Source organism: Pan troglodytes, chromosome 1, assembly GCF_028858775.2.
Source record: "Pan troglodytes isolate AG18354 chromosome 1, NHGRI_mPanTro3-v2.0_pri, whole genome shotgun sequence".
In the NCBI taxonomy this organism is placed as follows: domain Eukaryota; kingdom Metazoa; phylum Chordata; class Mammalia; order Primates; family Hominidae; genus Pan; species Pan troglodytes.
This window is the reverse complement of record NC_072398.2, coordinates 171592019-171605587: the sequence shown is the minus strand read 5'-3', so window position 1 is coordinate 171605587 and position 13569 is coordinate 171592019. Positions and strand designations below refer to the sequence as shown.

The following is a 13569-nucleotide window of genomic DNA, read 5'->3' as shown; positions in this document are numbered from 1 at the left end:
AGCTGGGACTACAGGTGCGTGCCACCACGCCTGACTAATTTTTGTATTTTTAGTAGAGATGGGGTTTCACCATATTGGTTAGGCAGGTCTTGAACTCCTGACCTTGTGATCCGCCCACGGCTGAGTGAACAGATAAAAACTTTACTATTTTTATCCCTCCCTCTCCCCTCTTAAACTCTAATCTACTTTATGTCTGCTATGAATTTGCCTATTCCAGATACCCCATTTAAGTAGACTTATATAGTATTTATCCTTTTGCGTCTGGCATATTTCACTTAACATAATGTTTTCAAGGTGTGTCTATGCTGGAGCATGTGTCAGCCTTTCTTTCTTATGACTGAATAATCACATCCTATTGTGTGCATATACTACATTTTGCTTGTCCATTCATCTGTTGATGGACCCGTTGGTGGACATTTGCATCGTTTCTACCTTTTGGCTATTGTCAATGATGCTGTGGCGAACATTGGTATATAAGTATCTTTGGGTCTCTGCTTTTAGTTCTTTTTGGTGTATATCTAAGGAGTGAAATTACTGGTTCCATAGGGTCATTCTAAGTTTAGCTTGGTGAGGAACCACCAGATGTTTCCACTATGGCTGCTCCATTTTACATTCCCACCAGAAATATATGAAAGTTCTAATTCCTCCACATCCTCCCCAGCTCTTATTTCCCTCTCCTTTAAAAAAATTATACCCATTGTAGTAGATATAAAGTAGTCTCTTATTGTGGTTTAAGAATTGATTTTTTAAAATACTAGAAATCTGTGGGATGAAAGTAAAATTGATTGAATTTATATCATCCTAGAAGTAACTTTTTTTGGCAAGGATACCCCACGGAGTGTCATAAAATTAAAAATTAAAGGTGTCTGAGAGTAAGGGGAGAAGCACAGTTACTTCTGATGTGCTTGATGCTAAAGCTCCTTGATTTGCATTGTTTTATGGTTGTGTCGAAGGATGATTTCTCAGAACAGTGGTATTTAAAGCAGCTCTTCTAAGTTCTAGGAAGGATTCAGTCATCCTCTCTCACCAGCTTATTTTTTAGTATATTTAATAGTGCTGAGAAATAACCAGTAAATATTAGATATTCTTTACCCTTATTTTTGAGAAAGAAGAGTGTTTTCACTCTCTACAGAAGAAATATCCTTATCTCTTCACTAATGATAGTAGAAATAATAGGCATTTCAAAATAACAGTTAACTTAAACACATAAGGGCTCATTCTTTCCTGTAAATAAATATAGGTATATGGAGTCTTCGCTACTGTGATTTCCCCATAAAGTCATCAAGGACACTAGCTTTTTTGATGTTTTTTAGTCCTGAGTTCTATTTTCAAGATCACCTCATGGTCCAAGATGGCGGTTGAAGTTTCCATTATCAAGTCCACAGTCCATGTAGCAGGAAGAAGGAAGTGGGTGTGGTGCATACAAAGGATGTGCCTCACATTGGAGTGAGCCTTCTTTAAACAATCTTCTTAGAAGATCTACGTCATACTTGTGCTTGTATATTATTGACCGGCAGCTAGGTTTATAATCAAACTGAGGTGAAGGGGAATCGGGGCAGTGTAGGCTTTTATCTGGGTGTCTTCCTGTCCAAATATTGGGGTTTTCTTACTAAATAAAAAGGGATAATTGATATGGGGTGGGTAAAAAGACAATCAAAATCATAATTTCTCAGCAAATTACATTGACCAGTATCACAGACACCAATTTATAGTCCAATGATAGTCACAAGGAAAAGGGAGAAGGTGGTGATCATGAGGGAGATAGTATATAATCTGAGCAATGTAACTCACAAGTTTCATTATTCATTCATACATTCACTCATTCACTTATTCCTTGCATATATATTAGTAGAGCATCTGTGAGGCATTCTCTCCCTAATCCAGTAATTGATAGGTACACATGTATTTGACTATTCAAACCCATATAAGAGCCAAATCATCCTTAGTTCAAAGTTTTGCTCTGCCACTTTTAAGATAAATCCGAACTCAGTTAAATAGCTTGTGGATGGGGTGAGGAAGAGGGACCATTTAGAAACCTAGTAAACCTGTGGTTCGATGACCTTTTTCTCCACCTCCTCCCTGGCTTGGGGATTTGATTTTGGCTACCTGTGGAGAGAGTCATCCACTGAGGGGTCTTAGAGACATTGTGGGGGTGAAGAAATGGGTAGGTGCCCAGGAGATTTCAGGCCAGCCCAACCTGAGTTCAGAGGCTTAAAGTCCAGGGAGGGCGAGAGAGGATGAAGCATGCTGGGTCAGTCGGGCTGGAGGCAGTGGGGGAGTCAGAGGGAGTAGGAGGAAGTAGGAGGTGCTAACATCATGAGAAGCATGAGTTAAGGCACAGGTTCTCAGGGACTGTGCCTTGCACTTGTACTCACTTGTTACATCACTGACTGTCCCTCTCTGCTACATTGAGGCAAAGTCTGAGGAAGGTTGAGGTTGCTTCTTTCTCTTTTCATTAGTAAAGCAAATCTGGATAGAAAAGGGTGAGAAGCCCCATCTTTGTCCTTTGGGGGAAAGGGTAAAACTGTGTGACCTTGACGATTATGATGTGCACTCTTCACTGAGAACCACTAGTCTGAATCTGTTCCATTTCTATAAAGCTTTTTCCCCAGTTCTCTGCTGTGTACATCTAGATGTGGATTTTATGTGGCTGAAAGATGATCTCTAGCATGACTGTCATTTTCCAGCTGAGCAGCAGTATAGCTTTTCCTTTACTGAACAATTTTCTCTGAGACCTTGAATCACTTTTGGAATTTAATTTCATTTGCTCTTTCAATATGATAAAGTAGAACTCTCTCTGAATTTGATTCCTCACTTACAAATAGATATGATACTATATTCTCTGTTGAAAATGTTTTGGAACTGTGAAGATGCTAGAGAGTTAGATCTCGTGTTTCAGGGAACAGAACTGAAACTCAGAAGGGTTTCATTCTGAGGGTGAAGCCAGTGTGTGGAATAAGAGTTAAATTTTAAGGGGTACATTCCTGGATCATGCCTTGTTCAGGGGTCTTTTTCCTGACCCAAGAAGGCCTCCCTCAGGATACAGTGGGCATCTCAGTCTTTGTGAACTCTTAAATTCATTTCTTACCCAGGGTGGCTAACTCTGTCAGTGGACTATTTTGTGAACTTCATACTTTCGGAATATGTTATACTTATGTGATTCTTGGTAGTCTCAAGAACCTTGGTAGAGGTTCAAATCAGTCAATCTGGTTAAAGGTATCAGTATTCAGTCTTGGAATCAAGTGGCACTAGAGTTCTTAAGGCTTGGCAGTTTTCAGGACCTACATCACAAGATACAGAAGTGGTGTGGCTTGGAGCTCGTAAGACTCGTGTCTGGTCCAACCAGATAACTTGGGGCCCCTGGCACCCATATCAGACTTTTCTCATCTGCAAAATGTGCTGCTTGGAGTGGGTGATTTATTTAATACTTCCCAGGCCCAAAGTTCTGAGTCTGTAAGATGTAATGGGGTTGACCAGCATCTCCTTTTGGATTCTCCTTTAAAACTCATTCCTTTGAAAGGAGATTGCTAAAGTCAAACCTTAGAATCCAACCCTTTGGGCTATGATTTAATGTTAAAATGCTGTATCCTTTCCTTTCCTCCTTTTTCTCCTTTACTACTTCTATTTTGTTTCTTTTTCGAAAATATACCTTCTTTTAAAATTTTTCTTCATTTTTCCTTCTTCTCTGTAAATTATCAAGGGCCTTTGAAGAGAATTCTTACATGTTATTAAGAAATTGCAGTCAGGGAGCCCTCTGTTCCCAGATCATTTAGAAGATTGCTTTTCCTTTTGTTAAATACAAAAAATTGTCAACCTGTATTGTTAAAATGTGCCAAAAACTGCATTCACCAATAAAAAATGTCAGCTCTCATTATTGCCCAGATATTATTCTTTTCAAAAGCGGAGCACTCTTGCCAGGCTTTCTAAACAATCTTCAGCTCATTCATCTTCCTGGTTTTGTTACATTTTGAACCTCTCTGGGTCTATATAAGGTGGCAGCCTGTCTTTTAAAAATTAATGGATTCCAAATGCCATTCAAACCTATTTCCGCCCTTAACCTCCTCCTCTTCTCCACAACCCTGCCTGTTAGGAGTCTTATGTTCTGTATAAATATTGAGCTGGAGATAGTTTCTAAAGAGGTGTTTGGACCTTTAATTAACATTGACAGCCTGTCTGCTTAGGATTTTGCTCTGCTGTCTCCATGGAAAAGTCAGGTAGGTCAGTATGTGGGGGAGGGACCTCTGCAGTGGATGTGTTCCTGGCGGCTGGCCCTAGAGACACTGCACTCTGAGCCAACCGTGAAGTCATTTTGAATTTAAGGAGTCTTGCTAATCCAAGGCAATGTGTCTTAATTTGACAAAGTAAAGGCTGCCCGATAAGCAAGCCTCACTACAAGTTCTGTGAAACAGGGGGTGTTTGTAAGTTTAGATTGTGCTAGAGAAATGTGGTGATGTGGAAGAACGGGCTCATTTTCTCCTGTTTACTCCCTTTCCCACCCCATCCCCCTCCTCTCTCCCTTCTCTCTTACTTACTTTGGCCCAAATCAGCCCTGCAGTCTGGCCTCTGCAGTGGCTTGATGTGAAATTTGAGAAACATATGTAGTTTTCTATTTCAGGAAAATGATCTCAGGGATTGAATGTGTTTTTTTGTTGGCTGTTAAGCTCTGATCTTGCCCAGTGTGGTTTTTTGATGATGGGAAAGAGGCTTCGAAGTGCTTTTTATCAGAATTTCATGTAATAAAACTTAAGGTTTGGTTTCTTTATTTTGGCCCCCAACCCCCTCCCAGGCTCAGGACACAATGTCGTCTATTCTGTCAGAAGTGGGAAGAAGTACACATTGTTCATATTACAATCACTTCTTTGCTGCTTGCACACACATATATAAGAATGGCCACTGTGTCTATCCTTCACAAAAGCTATTTTAAATGTAGTTCAGTGGAGGACCAAAGGTCTGCGTAGTGTCTCTTACAAAGGAAAAGGGATCTGTTGGGGGAAAAGTCTGCCTTTGTTTTGCCTTGGAAGGGCCAGTATTTTTCTTTGTTCTAGAGGTAAGTGCCAATAATGGGCCTAGTGCCCTATCAAGCAAACTTCATTAATCCAGCCCTGCAAAGGGTACACTGATCAGTGCCACTGCAGCCTGTCAAGAGGAGGGCTGGGAGAGTTAGGCAAGTGGGCCAGGGCAAGGCTGGTGTAGGGAGTGGCTGAGAGTTGGGAGACTGGAGATGGACTCATGGTGGACTTTTCTGTTAGGTTCTTTCCATGTTGGCTGCATGCCTATTGCCTCTGAAGGTCCGCATCAGAATAAGGTATGGCCCCAGCCCTCAAGGAGCATCTTGGGTAGTGGTGGGAAAAGGTTCCATGAGCTGTGAGTGTCCGTTACACGTGAGCATCTTAAAGACAGTAACATGCCTCTTCATTTTTGTCTCCAGGGAATACTTGCTCAGTTAATAAGAGAATGATGTGCTATGATGGAGGTCTTCACAGGATATGCAAGGATGCAGAGAAAGGATCTACCTACCCCAGACTTCGGGTGGGGTGAGAGGGAAGAAGGAGAAAGCACAGGAAAGGCATATCCAGAAGGAAGAGAGCTCACATTTCTGGGCATTATGCATGTTGTCCTATTTGATCCTTACAATGTTTCCTTTTTACAGAAGAATAGACTGAGACCCACAGAGGTCAAAGAACGCATTCAAGTTCACACAGTTGCTGAGGAGCTGAGAGGCTGGATCTAGACCTAGGTGTGCATGACTCCAAGGTCACTTGCTGTGGTCCACGTTTTTAGCAGAAGAGAAAGGATGAAAACCCTAGTTCTTCTCACACTGCACTCATCTCTGCCCCCTTTTATTTGTCCCATAGCGAACTGACCAGTTTCCTTTAATCTTGAGGTCTGGTCTTCATCAAAATGTTTTGGAAAAGTTTGAGAGATTGTCAGGCAAGGGAGAGGCAGAGATGGTCATCTCATGAAGTGAATGCAGCAGAGTCTAGGCTTCAGGGCCCTTCACTTGCACAGGGAGTTGTAGAATGTTCCAGGTGGGGAGGGGTTGCAATCAGAAAGCATTTCTGTATACGCATCTCTGATCTCAGATAAAAGGGACCTACATCCTCAAAGCTCAAGGTATTTGTTTTTAAACTTTTTTCTTACTGTAAATAAATATTCACTATTGTACTTAATCTCATATTCATAATTGTATTCCTTTTCTTAAAGAGCCTTTACATAAAAGCTTCAGGCCCTACAAAATCCGAGAGCATCCTTCATGGAGGAAGGATAGTAGACTCGAGGGTGAGTGGTTGAACTTTGGCTCTGGTGTAAAATGCCCACCCTGGGACTTATTGTGTGACCTTGAGCATGTTACATACCATTTCTGCACTTCATTGTCTTATTTATATTTCATGGGCTTGTTGCGGGATTGAACAGGTTCATGTGTATAAAGCTCATAGTACAACCTGCTAAGGACTCAACATTAGCTATTCCTGCTGCTGTTTTTATTATTTTTTGCTGGCGTCTAAGACCTAGGCAAATGGAGCTAAATACTATTGTCTACCATTAAAATATTCACCTTCTGGAGGGAATAGTGCAAGGGTAACTTCAGATTTGCATTGAAAAACCCATGGACTATCACTTTACATATTTATTTCCTTACCATCTTCAACCCCTATCCAGACAGCTCCAAATGCACATTATTCAGAAAATTGGTGATATTTTCACAGCACTCAGACTAAGCTCATCTCCTGCTGGTCCTTATCACTCACCAACCTTTCAGCCACATCAGACATCTCCTCAATCTCTGGGCAAACCAGGCCTTTTCATGTCTTCTTGATTTGCACGTACTGTTTCCTCCCCGCAGAGTATCATTTGCCCTTTTTTCTGCTTGTCAACTGCTATTCACCCTTCGAGACCCAACTTAAATATTATTTGTGAATTTTGGGCAGTTACACAGACTCTTTTGGGCAGTTACACACTACTGTTTCATTTTTCCTATAGTTCTTCAAGAACTTCTCTCATTGTAGTGTAATTATTTCTTGACATACATTTTTCTTCTAACAGCCTAGGAGGTCTTTGGATGAAGATACTACAGTCTATTCACTTTTATATCCCCGGTACAGAGTGCATGACACGTGTTAGGTGTTGAGAAATCTGAGAAATCAACTGGGAAGAGTTTTTTTTCATACCATTATATTTTAAAAGCTGTAATAGTTTGTTCCAGAAAAGTTATATTTTTCCCTTGGTGTATATTCTAATTTAAAAGGTGTTTTTAATGCCTGATTGATCTCCAATCTGTAATGACTTTGTAGTATTTTCTTTGTTTCCCTGCATTCAGCCTTCTGATTTAAGCAGATAATGCTTGGAAACACCTGTTTAAGTTGTATCTTCTTTGCTAGTTGTAACTTCATGAGTACAGGGACCATATATGTTCTGTTCACAGCTCTATCCCCTAGTCCTAATACAGTGGTTGGCAGTTCTAGAGGTAGAAGAAATTATAATAATAATAGTGCTTGTATTTTATGCTTAACAGAGCACTTAACATGCTGGCCACTATTGTGAGTATTTTAGATATATTAACCCCTTCAGTCCTCCCAATATCCTTATGTTATATGTATTATAATTATCATCTGTTTTCTACAGATAAAGAAACAGACTCAAAGAGGCTAAGGAACTTGCCGGTGGTCACACAATGATTGGCAGAGTTGGGATTTTAACCTGGGCAGTCTGGCTCCAGAATTCAGGCTGTTTGCCATAATGGTTCCTTGCCTCTGATTAGTACTAATTAGCTTAGTACTTGTTTGTTAACTAATTATTAAAGGAATCCAACAGAGACCTATTTCTCTAATGTAAAGAGTTCATTCATTAGGCAAATAATCACCCTAAGCCAGTTGTTCTGGAAGTATGGCCTTCAGACCAGCAGCATGAGCAGCATCACTTGGAAATACATTGGAAATGCAAATTCTGTGGCCTCACTCCCACCCTACTCAATCAGAAACTCTTGGGAGTGGGACCAAATAATTTGTGTTTTAAAAAAATCCTCCAGAAGAATCTGATGGATGCTAAAGTTTGAGAACCACTGGCCAAGACTCAGCCATTTTCTCTGGAATTTTACCCCTGATTTTTGCTTTTCTTTAGAAGTCATAATTTTGGGTGTCTCACTTTTGCATACTCCTGATTTTTGTGACATTAATGTGGGGGCTAAGCTCTAACCTCAGTGAATGTTTTTGCTAAGGTTTCTGAGAAATTTTGAAGGTTTCAGGTGTGTCTGTAGCTTGACAGTGCTTGTTTCTTTTGATTTTTTTTTTCCTGTGATAGCTTTTAGGATCAGAAAATCTAAAAAATATAGTACCTCCTCCATTCAGCCCTGCTGTCTCAGACTCCCCTAACTGGTGAGTGAAGAAGGAGCCCAGAGATGCAGGGATAACAGAGAAAGGGGAAGTAGCAGAATCAGTGAGTGGGGAATCAAAGTTTGATGTTATCACACTTCCTAGAAGTGGCCTCAGGTCCTTTGGACTGTTGGTTTACAAATGGTAGAAAAAAGGGACACTGGACTTCAAACTGGACTTGGAATCCCAGTTCAGTCTCTCTATCTATGTGATTCTAGGAAAGTAATTTTTCTGAGCAACAGTTCCCTCATCTTTAAAATGGGGATAATATTACTAATGTTTTAATGATGTGAGAATTTATGGAGATGCACGATGAGCACTCAATTCATGCTTGTTGTATCTATACTGAAGGAAGCTGTAAGAGATAGAGTTAGTCACTAGCATATTTACCAGCGAGTGTTCTAAGAAATGGATTATAGATTTTGCAGAGCAACAAGGAATCCACAGCATTCCAAAATGGCTGGTATTCCAAGGATCGAAATTCTGGGAGGTTCAGTTGCAGAGAAAACTAGGCACCAGTTTGAATGCATTATGTCTTGAGTCTGCTTTTTTTTTAAAAGAAAGGTATCTAAAAGTGATTTAACAATGTCAGGATTTAGACTTAAGTTTTTTTCTGTTAAAGAGGCCATTGCTGAAAGTCAAGACCCAAGGACTGTACAAATGTTGATGCAACTGTCAGAGATACATGGTATTTGACCTTCTATTAATAAAGACAAATTATTGCATTTCTGTGATATTTGAGTCTGCAGGAACTTCCCTTAATTCCACTGGTATTCCATTCCACGGCTACCAGGGCTGCTGGGACAAGGGACGTGGCGTTGTGTTTCTGATTTACGAGGTGGAATATTAGTCTGATTTACTAAACTGAAAGAGCAGGTTCAGATAACAAACAACATAGTGAAACTTCCTGAATAACAGCCACAGAAACAACTCATGTATTTGGTGGTATCACAACAAGTTTGGCTAGATTTATCCACAGACTAGAATACAAACCATGGAGGAAAGAAAGCAGGTAAGCACAAGTAAATAGAGGGCAAGGCAGATACTAGTGGACTATACTGGATGTAGGAAGACTTTGAGGAAGGCTTTTTTTTGCAGACATCTGCAGGGCTTAGGCAGTGAAGTGTTTGTTGTGACTATTTGCCAGCACCATCCCACTTCACAGGTGGGTGGTTCCTTTTCACCAAGATTTTAATGGCGGGTTGTGCCCCATAAAAGGGCGGGGCAGTATACCCTGTATTAGTTTAAAAAAGGTCTTAGCTTACACGGGACAGCATTTTTACTTTTTACCCTTGCCTTTGCTCATTCCCAGGGAGTACTTCAGAATCAGCCCATCTAAGCCTCAGACTTCAAAGGGAGCTCATTCCTATTTGACAACAGTCATATCCATTTTGCCAACTCTTTGACCTTTGAAATAGCATCTACTCAGTCAGGTCTGACCTGTCAACTGTCTGTAAAAACCCATCCAGATCAAGAACTTGATATTTTCAAGAACACATCTAAAGGATGGGGGCCCTTCTAATTTTGTTTCTCCAGGACTTGTTTTGGGAGAAGCCAGCTGCTTCTTCTGGTCTTAATGAGATGGGATTATAGATGGGTTGAGTCTGTGAGGCCTCAACTTACATGATGATCCTGTGTCCTTTTATTATAGGTTGCACATGTTTTAGCCACTCATGGCAGCATTTTTCTCCAGCTACAGTCAATTTTGTCTAATTATTGTTGATCATGATTTTACTGTAAAAGTTTTTTTTTTTTTTTGAGACATGGTTTCACTCAGTCAGTCTGGATTGTGCAGTGGCACAATCTCAGTGCACTGCAACCTCTGCTTCCCAGGCTCAATCGATTTTCTTGCCTCAGTCTCCTGAGTAGCTGGGACTACAGGTGCACGCCACCACGCCTGGCTAATTTTTGTATTTTTAGTAGAGATGGTGTTTCACCATATTGGCCAGGCTGGTCTTGAACTCCTAACCTCAAATGATCCACCTGCCTCAGCCTTCCAAAGTTCTGGTATTACAGGCATGAGCCACCATGCCCAGGTTGTAAAAGTATTTTTAAAAAGTGTTTTCAGAGGCCATTTGCCATGGGAAAATGGGATATGTTGACCTTCCTGTTTACCTCCATTTGTGGGCTTTTGGTTGTGAGCATCAGTTCATATCCAGTTTTGGGGACCACTCTTGGGTATACTTTAAATAATTCAGATGTTGAAATTTTTCAGAATGAGAAAATCTAGAGAGAAGTCCAGTTTGATTATACTAGAACCTCATTTGCTGATTAAATTGTAAAATTCCTAATTGCAACTTGGTCATGTCTTTGCAAAATAGTAATAATAATATTAACTTCTATTTATATAGTGACTGTCTTCTCAAAGAACTCAAAACAGTGTCCTTTTCTGTATCCCTGCTATTCCCAAAACATGTTTGTGACAATGTATGTGGCTTCAAAATGTGGATGTATCATTATGAAAGATAAATGCATGTGGTGATGGTATTTATTAGAATCATATGTTATTGGAAGTACCTAACATTGGGTGTAAAGGAAGCCTGGTCAGGTTTCCAATAGAGATTTACAACTGGGCCTCTTTGTATCTCAGTTTCTTCATCTGTATAGTGGGGATAATAGTTCCTATTTTATAGAGTTATTGTGATGATTGATTGTGTTAATACATTTAAAGCATTGACAGAGTAATGCTGGGATAGTCCTCACATGCTATTGTTTGCATCAGTTTTAGAATCAGTCTAATAAATATGAGTTTAAATACCCCTTTGTCCCTTGCTTGTTGTGTCGTCTTGGGCAATAACAGTAACAGTCAACACAGATGCTATTTATTGAATAATAGCTTATATGTCAGGCATTATATTAGGCCCAGGATATAAGTGATTATTTATCACTTATTCCTTTAACTTTCTTAAATAGGTATGATTATACTCATTTTATAGATGAGTTAGGTAAGGTTTAGAGAAGTTAAGAAACTTTCCCATAGTAACAGAGTTAGATTACTGGCAAAGCGGACTCTCTGAATTCTTGTTTTTGGTTACCTACTTAGGTTCCCCTGAACCACAGTTTCATCATTTGTAATAGGGATGACAATAGCTCTTTGTAAGGATTAAATATTGTACATAAAGTATCTAGCGCTTACTGTGCATTCTTGATATACAATGATATTATCCTCTCCAATTAGAGCTTTCCATATAATATAATTTTTTTCTTTGTGTTCCTTATGCCATGCATATATCTTTAGAGATTAAAAGACACTTCTTAAGAATGGATTCTTGCATTTCTGAGAACTTCAGAATCACACTTGTGATCTGACACAGTATATATACACTCAGGTATTGATGTCTGTATGTGTACTTTCCATTCTGTTCAGTCTAGAAGTGTATAGATGCTCAATCTGGGTGCTTTGTAAGGAACATCACAAATGTTCAAAATCGTGGATGGACTTGAACATGAAAATGCCTTGGCCTCAAAGTTTTGCTTTTCTGTTCTCAAAGTTGTTGAGGAAACTGGCTTAGTTAAAGCTAAGTGTTTAGAAACCAAGTGTGTTTTGGATGGTAAGGTGGAGTCAGCATTATATATATTAATACATTTTTGGTACCAGAAACAGCAACAATCCCTTAGTCTGGTGTGTGCAGATGTAATATGTTTCATGATATTTCAGCCTGTATTTTCTGTCTTAATAAGTGAAAGCACTGCAGAATTGGGCTGCAGGCCACTGCCCCATTTCTCTCCTTTTGTAGTCAGATCTCCCTTGTGAATGATAAACACCCAGTCCTTTCATTTATTCACCCATTCACTCAACCTCCTACAATCTAAGCTGCATGCTTACCAACTACCTTAAAGAACACCAGTGATTGCTTATTGTGACTTATGTCATAAATATGTATTCTAGACATGACTTCTCACCTGAATATCAGTGTCACATCCTTCATAGCCTCAAAACTTTGAGGAAATATCCTCTTATGGCATACTTTAAAATTTGTAATTTTAAAGTAAGCACAAAGTATGTTTTGAGACCTTCATTTTTTTCTCTAACAATTCTGTTTTGTTTTTTTTTTTGTATTCTGTATTTTTTGTTAAGTTTATATCAGGATGATTTGTCATTAGTGTTCTTGTAACATATTTTGGAGTTTTCCTTGTGCAATGTGGAAATAGTAAGGTTGACATTCTGCTTTTAACTCATCTTTATAAACTATGAGGAATTCCCAAATAGAATGTTTCCTTGAAAGACTCTTGACATAAGTAGAACTAAACCAAATATTTTATATAATTATTTTTATTTTTTATTTTTGAGATAGGGTCTTGCTCTGTCACCCAGGCTCAAGTGCAGTGGCGTGATCATGGCTCACTGCAGCCTTGACCTCCCAGGCACGAGCAATCTGCCCTCCTCAGCCTCTCAGAGTGCTTGGGATTAAAGGCATGAGCCACCATGCTTGGCCTCTGTAATTCTTAATTATTATTTTATATATGTTATGAGTATGAGAACTAAGCAGTTCCATAAAGATGAGAATTATAATATCTCATTTTTGTAGTATTTTGCTTTGTATTATTTGACATTTTATAAAAATTCATAGTCTCAAAAAATATACAATGTTCTTCGTCAAGTAGCTAATACTCTCTTTCTTAGTGTTCGGTTTAACTATTAATCTTATCCTGTGAAATTATTTTAAATTTCCTAATAATTGGCACATAATAACAGTTTTTAATGTCAGCATTGATAACATTTTTCTGTCATAATATTCAACTAAGGGATGCATCTTCAATGTATAAAGCCCATAAGTAGGTTTTTTCACCCTAGATTAGATCTAAATTGCTTACCTGTTTTTGGAAGTGCATATTATGTTATTAACAATAAATTCCAAACTGCTTTGTATTACTGACATTGTGACAATGTCTTGATATGATGGAGACCCTTGCTATCACATTGTCATTGATCATGCACATTGATCATGCCCGTGTTGAAATAGGCAATGCCGAAGACAGACCAAAGACGAAACTGGTAGTGATTTTGGTGAACATTGTTGCCATGTTAAACTTGAGTATATTTCTTGTTGAACAACCCCATTTTAGAGATACGGAAAATGTTGTGAGGCAGAGATATTAAGTAACCCTGCCCAGAGTCGAATGGTTAATAAGTCCTTGCCAGGATTTAAGTGATAAAACAAAACTCATGCTTTTAACTACTATAGTCTTGTAAGCCACT

General features: G+C 39.1%; 1 protein-coding gene across 34 annotated transcripts in view; it reads left to right on the top strand.

Annotated features, from left to right (window-relative positions):
- FGGY (FGGY carbohydrate kinase domain containing) overlaps positions 1–13569 on the top strand; it is a 486570-nt gene that overhangs the window by 92368 nt on the left and 380633 nt on the right. Inside the window, exon 1 of one of the 34 annotated variants that reach the window (XM_024346133.3) lies at positions 4126–4214. The exons of the other annotated variants lie outside the window; for them this stretch is intronic. The gene's annotated coding sequence lies outside the window, so the exon portion shown is untranslated. Of the gene's footprint in view, positions 1–4125; positions 4215–13569 lie in introns of those variants that run through there. 34 annotated transcript variants of the gene reach the window in all.